The sequence below is a fragment of the Cibotium barometz genome, chromosome 41 (assembly GCF_041138505.1).
Source record: "Cibotium barometz isolate CiBa-2024 chromosome 41, ASM4113850v1, whole genome shotgun sequence".
Taxonomy (NCBI): Eukaryota; Viridiplantae; Streptophyta; class Polypodiopsida; order Cyatheales; family Cibotiaceae; genus Cibotium; species Cibotium barometz.
In genome coordinates, this window is record NC_141086.1 from 14,322,363 (window position 1) to 14,334,457 (window position 12,095).

Below are 12,095 nucleotides of genomic sequence, written 5' to 3' on the forward strand. Positions count from 1 at the left end.
CAAACCCTGCTCAATCATCTAGCCAGCTAAAACCAGATTCTTTGTTATATTCGAAACATGAAGTACATCTGCAAGGTACTTCACTTTGCCATCCTGCATAGACAATGGAACATCTCCAACATAGGCAATTGGATGAGCAATGTCATCCCCTGTTTCCACAAAACCTGGTCTTTCAAGGTTTTTCATCTCCTTGAACCACTCCCCATGACTTGTCATGTGGTTCGAAGCACCTGAATCAACATACCATACATCATCTTTATGTGCTGCTTCAACATTTTTAGACATGGCATTAATGACATGTTGCATAACAAACAACCTTTCATTATTCTCATTGTTTCTGCTCAAAGATGCATAGTTGTTTTGCTGCAATTTCCCATTTTGCATGTTAGCTTGCTTCTTATAACAATCTGCCTCCACATATCTAGGCTTACCACAATAAAAGCATCCACGTGTGTCATTATACGATCTTTGCCAATTTCCACGACCTCTTTGACTCCCCCTGCCTCTCAATTGGCCTCTTCCACCTGCGTGTTGTTGTTGTGAATTCTGGGACTGTTGTTGTTGCTGCTTCTGCTGGCCATAAATTTGATTACCTGTTCGGCCACCTCCTTGGCCGCGTCCACGGCCTCCTCTACCTCTGAACTGTTTTTTTTTGTAAAGATTGTTGGTCTTCACCCAAGCTCTTCTCTTCTATTATCAACATAGACACCAAATATGTGAAATTGGGAATGTTTTCCCAAGTCTGAAATAGACGTCTTGAACGCCTTGTATTGTGGCCCAAGACCACGTAGACAGACTTCAAGCTTATCATCATCATCTACTGAAACACCAATAGATGCAAGGGATTCCACAATACCCTTGATCTTCAATGCATAGTCATTCACAGACATACTTTCTCCACAATATGAAGTTCATTCTTTAACTGTATCTTTTGTGCCTTGGTATTCGTTTCTGAAAGATCCCTGCTCCCTCCGCGCAACGGATTTGGGGTTGCTAGCAGCGGAAGTAGCACTCCTTGCGCGGTGCAAGGTCCTCTCACTCAGGGCCTCGCCCACAGATATCCGGATAGGAGACTAATCCCTCGGTTCTTCCAAAACCGAACCCGAAAAAACTTCCCTTGCCTAGAAACCAGGGGCGATTCCTCTAGGATATATTTACTCTAACGTAGTCAAGGTCATTACTGACCAAACTGATCCGACACCTAAAGTCAAGTCTTGGTTAGATCAATGAAGAACCTTGCACTTAGATCATAGAGATCAACGTTTTTTTCCCCATCGAGAGCCACAGTCGTTGATTCCTTTTTTTCCATAGAACAATTACTATCCAAGATTTACTTCATCTGGCGTACTACAATAGAGTTGAGTCTCATTTTACAGATCCATCAGTCCAGCCTAACCCCATCCAGTCCCATGGGTTAGCCAACCCCAACCACTGTAGTGATGGGATCCAATTAAGAATTTGGTTAGGTTTTGTCCCGGGTACCAGGGAAAAGAGTTCCCAGGCTCCCTAGCCGGATGTTCATGCAAACTTAAAGCTAGTCACACCACTTACACACCCAATATGAAATTGCTTTCTTCACAGATTCAGCTATCTTTAAAACATTCATTTAATGAAGCCATAGTATCACTGATCACAATCCTCCAAAATATCCGGTTGAATCTTAATTTCCAACAATCATTCCTTCATCGGAGTATCTATGGCATCATTGGCAACCAGAACGCTCACCACCTGTCCACTCAGGGGCCTTTTCGATAGTTCCTAACTCGTAGTACTCGGTAATATATTCACTTATAAAAAATTCAAGATGGAATCTCCATTAAAGGTCAGCAAGATCAACCAGCAAATCCATATAAAAGAGCCATGGACTCATCCGTTGAGGACCACCAAGGTCAATCAACCAGATCCATGCCCGGTTTCAAAAAACAACTCTTACTCCTTATTCCAATATCTTCCACGACGCACGTGTGGGTATCTTCGGTGACCCAGAGCTCGAGCACCGTATGGTAAGCACCCTCTAGGATCCTTCGCAGGTCAACTAGCGCTTCACTCATAGGCTGCTTCCTTGGTCCCTCATCCACCGTACCGGAAGCTCACCATTTAAATCGAACGGAGGTTGGTTAAGACCTCGGCCGACCTTGCTACGTAATACGTCCTCCATTGACTCTTCGTCAGCTGTTGCAACTTTATCAGTTAGGTCTCCATGACCTTATTCACAAGATGGTCAAAATGCTTCCCCAGCATTCTTGACATAAAACAGTCATTTACAAACAAGTCACAAATACAGTTTCTATAATGAACTCTTGTCTTCCACATTGTTCCACATCAATCCATATTACTTAATCCACGTCCAATTCATATGTGTACCCATTCTCATCCAATCACATCATTTTCCATCTCATCACATGAGATTTATTCACATCACATATCATCCATTCAACACCATATTAGTGAATTTGGGAATTTCCCAATTCCCATTTTTGAATACTTAAATAAGGGGACATGGATAACATGTTTGTAAGTTTCTCAAAACCCTATCATATGACCTATCGTTGGAAAGCGCTTGAAAAATGGAATCTAAAGAGCTATAAAGCGCTCATTTTGGATTAGTGGTGTTCAAGTTATGGTTAATCCAAACTTTTGACCACGTGTCCCAAACTTGTGGGAAATTCCCATATTCCCCAATATGGTGTTATTCACATCCAATATCATTCATTCACATTCTGATTCACATGACATCACATCTCATTCATTCTCATCCCAATTCACATCACATTACATCTCATCCATTCACTCACATCATCGACATCACATCCTTTCACATACACATCCTCATTCATTCTTCCACATTCGTACTTCCACATACACATCTACATTCATTCATTCTTCCACATACTCATCCACATCCATATATCCACATCCATATCCACATCCATACATCCACATCCACATCCATACATCCACATCCATATCCACATCCATACATCCACATCCACATCCTTATCCACATCCACATCCTTACTTCCACATCCATACATCCACATCCATATCCACATACACATCCTTAGCCACATCCACATCCATACTTCCACATCCACATCCATATCCACATACACATCCACATCCATACATCCACATCCATACATCTATATCCATATCCACATACACATCCACATCCATACATCTACATCCATATCCACATACACATCCACATCCATACATCCACATCCGTATCCACATCCATACATCTACATCCATATCCACATACACATCCACATCCACATCCACATCCATACATTCATATCCACATACACATCCACATCCATACATCCACATCCATACATCTACATCCATATCCACATACACATCCACATCCATACATTCATATCCACATTTATTCATTCTCATACACATGCATACCCTTTCTTTCACATATATATCCGCATTCACATCTAATCACATCCCATGCTCATCTTATCGCATCCGTTCTCATCCTATCACATCCCATACACATCTTATCGCATTCCATTTACATATTATCACATCCCATACACATCTTAGCACATCCATTCACATGCTATTCCCATTTAATATGTTTTTCTAGATTGATACCGATAATAGGACTGTTTCTAAACTTTCTCCAATTGCTTGGCCTAATTAAAGATTCTTTTTATGACAACTATTTCCATATCCCTTCTCAATTCCTCAATTGAATTATATTCAATATTCTTCTTTTAAATAAAAGAATTCATGGGATTTGTAGAAATCAATTCTACCCATATTTCCACTTTGGTAAATAATCATAAATCGAATTATACTAAAAATTCGTCTTCTTCCCATTTAATTTCTTGGATCCCAATTACCATGGGAATTCCTCTTTTTGCATTTAATTATTTACATTCCAATGTTATGGGAATTCCTCTTTTCCCATCAAATATTTTTCATAAAATAAATTCATTAAAATATCCATTATTTCAATATGCTAGAAATTTCTCTTTGCCCATCTAAATGATGGAATTCCAAATGCAATAGGAATTCCTCTTTTAACATTTAAACTTATCTATGCAAAAGATAAATTTAACTAAATTTTTCTCTTAAATTTTAAATAAAAATCTCCATTAATTCCTTTGCACTAGGAATTACACTTTTCTTATTTAAATATTTGAATTCCAATATGGTGGGAATTCCTCTTTTATCATATAAATTTATCTATGTAAAAAGATAAATTTAACTAAAATCTTTCTATAATTTTTACATAATATTAGTATTCCAATTTTTTTCTCTTCATTCATTGGAATACATGGATTTCCATTGTCATGGGGATTACTCTTTTAACATAAAAATAAATTACTAGAAATTTTTTTTCTTCTAATTCACTAATTATGCATAAACATAAAAATCAAATTTTCCATGATTACAATGAGAATCACTCAATTAATCTAGGATTATAATTCCTAGAATATGGTAGGAAGTCCTTTTTTCATATTTTGAATGAAAATGATTTATGTGTAAATTTTTCTAGAAATTTTGCCATAGCTCCGTTGCTATTACTGACAATTCTCAATTTATTTAAAAGAATAAAGTTTAATATTATGGATATGATTAGAATGACCACTAATTGGATCATTATCCAATTATGGATTGATTCATAATTTCTCTATGAAATAAATAGCATAAAAGCATTAAAAAGCCATTATTTTGGCCTCCAATTAGACAAGCATAGAAATTACTTTTGGATTAGAGAAATGCTTCATGAGAAGCTTCATTTGGATTGAGAATAGGTCATAGGAATGACCTTTCTTTGGGAGGAGAGAGAGAAATGCTTAAAAAAAATATCAAAAGGGGAGGTTCTTACACCTGTACACCTCAAAAACTGGGGGGGAGGAATCTTACATCCTACCCCACTTTAAAAACACAAGATGTCCTCATCTCGCAAACTAGAGGACAACTCTTTCCCTTATGATCCAACTCATTCTGGGGTTCCTTATATTCTGGTCAACCCAACAGAATCTTGGGATAAATATCCCTTAAATAGAACGCATCATTAAATAATATTCATTCAGATCATATCATTCATATCTTTAACACAATAATGGTCCATTAGACCAAAAAATTTATTTCTGAACGTTCCTCCACGGGAATTTCAGTCAAGTTCTCAATTTGTCATCCTATCAACTTGATCCACCGGGTCAAGTGTTAACAGTAGCAATCTGATAGCACAATCCACTAATCTCATAGTGATTTGCTGAGGTCATTATCATCATTCCAGTTACGAACATTACCACAGGGACTTGTCCCATTCATCCTCATTATGGTTTTGCTCAGCTTATCACTTTTCAACCAAAGTTTAGGAATCATCTTTTTCATCAGAATCCAAATCAATTCATCAATTCTCAATCAGAATTTTAAAATCATATCAACCACATTCGAATTCATCATTTAGATAGCATTTTTGCTTATAATTTCAAGGTCTTAGATTCACTCGTATATACTTCCAGTAAAGAGCTGCAGTTATACCCTTGGTATATACAGGTAGTCACGGTCCTTGGAATTATAAGGTAAATACCATCATGTCTAGGCTTCAAGCAAGTCACGGATTCCATACAATTGCGGTACTTCCATCTGAAGACCCAATTACCAATTTACGAATTTCAGTCTGAATATCAATTTGTATGAATTTCATCACACAATTCCAACCTTTTACTGTTACTTCAAAAATTTTTGACATTTTTGGCTTCTCAGTTGGTCCACTATAGCCAATTTGCTCTGATAATAACCAGTTGAAAGATCCTTGCCCCCTCCGTGCAGCAGATTTGGGGTTACTAGCAAACGGAAGTAGCACTCCTTTCACAGTGCAAGGTTCTCTCACTCGGGGCCTCGCCCATATATATTTGGACAGGAGACTAATCCCTCGGTTCTTCCAAAACCAAACCCGGAAAAACTTCCCTTGCCTGGAAACCAGGGGCGATTCCTCCAAGATATGTTTACTCTAACGTAGTCAAGGTCATTACTGACCAAACTGATCCGACCGAACCTAAAGTCACTTGGTCAGATCAAAGAAGAAACTTGCACTTGGATCATAGAGATCAACGCTTTTTTCCCCATCGAGAGGAACAGCCGTTGATTCCTTTTTTTCCATAGAACAATTACTATCCAGGATTTACTTCATCTAGCGTACTACAACAAAAATGAGTCTCATTTTACAGATCCATCAGTCTAGCCTAACCCCACCAGTCCCATGGGTTAGCCAACCACTGTAGTGATGGGATCCAATTAAGAATTTGGTTAGGTTTTGTCCCGGGTACCAGGAAAAGAGTTCCCAGGTCCCCTAGGCGGATGTTCATGCAAACTTAAAGCTAGTCACACCACTTACACACCCAATATGAAATTGCTTTCTTCACAAATTCAGCTATCTTTAAAACATTCATTTAATGAAGCCATAGTATCACTGATCACAATCCTCCAAAATATCCGGTTGAATCTTAATTTTCGATCATTCCTTCATCGGAGTATCTATGGCATCATTGGCAACCAGAACGCTCACCACCTGTCCACTCAGGGGCCTTTTCGATAGTTCCTAGCTCATAGTACTCGGTAATATATTCACTTATAAAAAATTCAAGATGGAATCTCCGTTGAAGATCAGCAAGATCAACCAATAGATCCATATAAAAGAGCCATGGACTCAGCCATTGAAGACCAGCAAGGTCAATCAACTAGATCCATGCTCGGTTTCAGAAATCAACTCTTACTCCTTATTCCAATATCTTCCACGATGCACGTGTGGGTATCTTCGGCCACCGAGCACCATATGGTCAGCACCCTCTAGGATCCTTCGCAGGTCACCTAGTGCTTCACTCATAGGCCGCTTCCTTGGTCCCTCATCCACCGTACCGGAAGCTCACCATTTAAATCGAACTGAGGCTGGTTAAGACCTTGGCCAACATTGCTACGCAAGACGTCCTCCGTTGACTCTCTATTAGCTGTTGCAACTTTCTCAGTTAGGTCTACACGACCTTATTCACAAGATGGTCAAAATGCTTCCCCAGCATTCTTGACATAAAACAATCATTTACAACAGGTCACAAATACAGTTTCTATAATTAACTCTCATCTTTCCACATTGTTCCACATCAATCCATATTACTTAATCCACGTCCAATTCATATGTGTACCCATTCTCATCCAATCATATCATTTTCCATCTCATCACATCAGATTCATTCACATCACATATCATCCATTCACATCCCATATCATTCATTCACATTTTGATTCACATGACATCACATCATTCTCATCCCGATTCACATCACATTACATCTCATCCATTCACTCACATTGACATCACATCCTTTCACATACACATCCTCATTCATTCTTCCACATTCACATCCACATTTGTACTTCCACATACACATCTACATTCATTCTTCCACATACACATCCACATCCATACATCCACATCCACATCCACATCCATACATCTACATCCATATCCACATACACATCCACATACATACATCCACATCCATATCCACATCCATACATCTACATCCATATGCACATACACATCCACATCCACATCTATATCCACATCCATACATTTACATCCATATCCACATACACATCCACATCCATACATCCACATCCACATCCATACATCCATACATCCACATCCACATCCATACATTCATATCCACATAGATATCCACATCCATACATTCATATCCACATAGACATCCACATCCATACATCTACATCCATATCCACATACACATCCACATCCATACATTAACATACACATCTACATTCATATCCACATACACATCTACATTCATATCCACATTTATTCATTCTTGTACACATGCATACCCTTTCTTTCACATATACATCCGCATTCACATCTAATCACATCCCATACTTATCTTATCGCATCCGTTCTCATCCTATCACGTCCCATACACATCTTATCGCATCCCATTTACTTATTATCACATACCATACACATCTTATCGCATCCATTCACATGCTCTTCCCATTTAATAGCTTTTTCTTGATTGATATCGATAATAGAACTTTTTCTAAACTTTCTCCAATTGCTTGGCCTAATTAAAGATTCTTTTTCTAACAACTATTTTCATATTCCTTCTCAATTCCTCAATTGAATTATATTCAATATTCTTCTTTTGAATAAAAGAATTCATGGGATTTGTAGAAATCAATTCTACCCATATTTCCACTTTGGTAAATAATCATAAATCGAATTATACTAAAAATTCGTCTTCTTCCCATTTAATTTCTTGGATCCCAATTACCATGGGAAGTCCTCTTTTTGCATTTAATTATTTACATTCCAATGTAATGGGAATTCCTCTTTTCCCATAAAATATTTTTCATAAAATAAATTCATTAAAATATCCATTATTTCAATATGCTAGAAATTTCTCTTTGCCCATCTAAATGATGGAATTCCAAATGCAATAGGAATTCCTCTTTTAACATTTAAACTTATCTATGCAAAAGATAAATTTAACTAAATTTTTCTCTTAAATTTTAAATAAAAATCTCCATGAATTCCTTTGCACTAGGAATTACACTTTCCTTATTTAAATATTTGAATTCCAATATGGTGGGAATTCCTCTATCATATGAATTTATCTATGCAAAAAGATAAACTTAACTAAAATCTTTCTTTAATTTTTACATAAAATATACATAATATTAGTATTCTAATTTTTTTCTCTTCATTCATTGGAATAATACATGGATTTCCATTGTCATGGGAATTACTCTTTTAACATAAAAACAAATTACTAGAAATTTCTCTTTTTCTAATTCACTAATTATGCATAAACATAAAAATCAAATTTTCCATGATTACAATGGGAATCATTCAATTAATCTAAAATGATAGTTTCTAGAATATGGTAGGAAGTCCTCTTTTCATATTTTGAATGAAAATGATTTATGTGTAAATTTTTCCATAGCTCCGCTGCTATTACTGATAATTCTCAATTTATTTAAAAGAATAAAGTTTAATATTATGGATATGATTAGAATGACCACTAATTGGATCATTATCCAATTATGGATTGATTCATAATTCATCTATGAAATAAATAGCATAAAAGCATTAAAAAGCCATTATTTTGGCCTCCAATTAGGCAAGGCTCAGAGAAATTACTTTTGGATTAGAGAAATGTATCATGAGAAGCTTCATTTGGATTGAGAATAGGTCATAGGACAGACCTTTCTTTGGGGGGAGAGAGAGAAATGCTTAAAAACCATTAAAATTAAGCATAAATGAAAATTTATGTGTTTCTTTATTACAATACATCAAAGAACTTCAATAGTATTCAAAAGACATTCAAATTAAGCTTCTCAAGCTTAAGAGGGGTTGAGAAGAGAGAAACATTTAGAAATTATGAAAAAAAGATCATAATCCACTCTTTACCTTCCAAATTGCTTGATTCTTTGATCACAATAGAGGCCCCCAACCAATCAATTGGTTTGGTATGTTGTAGGAATCACCAAGGAAGATTGAAGAGAGAGAGAAGCTCCAATCTCTTCAATTTTGTAGAGGTTTTTAGAGGATAACAGAAAATATCATTATTTCAGCATATAATACTGGCATAGTATAGTTCTCATATTTTTTTACAAAGGGCTAAGGATATATTTATAGGTGAGGGAGGCCTCTAACCAAGTCCAACTAATTTCTAGAATTTTCCAGGTTCAGTTTAGTTGAATTTGGATAAGATTTGGACCTAGTTTGGTTCCCTTTTGATTTGGTTTGATCCAAGAGAGAGGAGAGATAAAAATATCACAATGTTTTTGAGTTTTCAACTCATCCAAGCATGTGAAGTAGGTGCCTCCTTGAAGGTCTCCCTTTTCCCTTACACATGTGTCAAAAATGAATGATTACTTTAAAATATCTCATTTTTTTAATTAATACTTTATAATTTTCAACCAATAGACCTAGAACTTGGTCAACTCTTCATCTTATGTGGGCATTTACTCATTTTTGGGTATTTTCTTTTATTCTTTGGATTTATCTTTTCCCAACACTTGGATTAATCTTATTGGTCCATACGAATCTTAATTGGACCATAATAATAAAAAAAATCAAAAATCTAGACCCTTAGGCTAAGGTCTTCTGAATCAATTTTAATTGATTCCAATTGCACCTTGGAAAATCTATTTTGATTTTGTATTTTAGGGGAACCCATTTTAGACACTAGGAGGATTTTTATATCCAAAAATATCTCAATTTTGGACTACCTTCCTCTAGACATTTTCTCTCTTTAGGTCAAAATAGGATAAAATAGAATCTTTCTTTTATTTCAGAGGGGGGAATAATTACAATATCAGAAGGGGAGGTTCTTACACCTGTACACCTCAAAAGCTGGGGGGGAGGAGGAATCTTACATCCTACCCCACTTAAAAAACGCGAGATATCCTCATCTCGCAAACTAGAGAACAACTCTTTCCCTTAAGATCCAACTGATTCTGGGGTTCCTTATATTCTGGTCAACCCAACAAAATCCTGGGATCAATATCCCTTATTTAGAGCGCATCATTAAATAACAATCCATTCATATCTTTAACACAATAATGGTCCATTAGACCAAAAATTTTCTTTCTGAACATTCCTCTACGGGAATTTCAGTCAAGTAAGTTCTCAATTTGTCATCCTATTAACTTGATCCACCGGGTTAAGTGTTAACAGTAGCAATCTGACAGCACAATCCACTAATCTCATAGTGATTTGCTGAGGTCATTATCATCATTCCAGTTATTACGAACATTACCACAGGGACTTGTCCCATTCATCCTCATTATGGTTTTGCTCAGCTTATCACTTTTCAACCAAAATTCAGGAATCATCTTTTTCCAATCAGAATCCAAATCAATTCATCAATTCTCAACCAGAATTTTAAAATCATATCAACCACATTCAAATTCATCATCTGGATAGATTTTTTGCTTATAATTTCAAGGCCTTAGATTTACTCGTATAACTGCCAGTAAAGAGCTGTAGTTATACCCTCAGTATATACAGGTAGTCACGGTCCTTAGAATTATAAGGTAAATACCATCATGTCTAGGCCTCAAGCAAGTCAGGGATTCCATACAATTGCGGTACTTCCATCTGAAGACCCAATTACCAATTTACGAATTTCAGTCTGAATATCAATTTGTATGAATTTCATCACACAATTCCAACCTTTTACTGTTACTTCATAAATTTTTGACATTTTTGGCTTCTCAGTTGGTCCGCTATAGCCAATTTGCTTTGATACCAGCTAAAAGATCCTTGTCCCCTCCGCACAACGGATTCGGGGTTGCTAGCAGCGGAAGTAGCACTCCTTGTGCGATGCAGGGTCCTCTCACTCGGGGCCTTGCCCATGGATATCCGGACAGGAGACTAATCCCTCGGTTCTTCCAAAACCAAGCTCGGAAAAACTTTCCTTGCCCAGAAAGCACAGGCGATTCCTCCAGGATATGTTTACTCTAACGTTTACTGACCAAACTGATCCGACCAAACCTAAAGTCACTTGGTTAGATCAAAGAAGAAACTTGCACTTGGATCATAGAGATCAACACTTTTTTCCCTATCGAGAGGCACAGTCGTTGATTCCTTTTTTTCCATAGAACAATTACTATCCAGGATTTACTTCATCTAGCGTACTACAACAGAAATGAGTCTCATTTTACAGATCCATCAATCCAGCCTAACCCTATCCAGTCCCATGGGTTAGCCAACCGCCCAACTATTGTAGTGATGGGATCCAATTAAGAATTTGGTTAGGTTTTGTCCCGGGTACTAGGGAAAAGAGTTCCCAGGCCCCCTAGCCGGATGTTCATGCAAACTTAAAGCTAGTCACACCACTTATACACCCAATATGAAACTGCTTTCTTCATAGATTCAGCTATCTTTAAAACAATCATTTAATGAAGCCATAGTATCACTGATCACAATTCTCCAAAATATCCAGTTGAATCTTAATTTCCAATCATTCCTTCATCGGAGTATCTATGGCATCATTGGCAACCAGAACGCTCACCACCTATCCACTCAGGGTCCTTTTCGATAG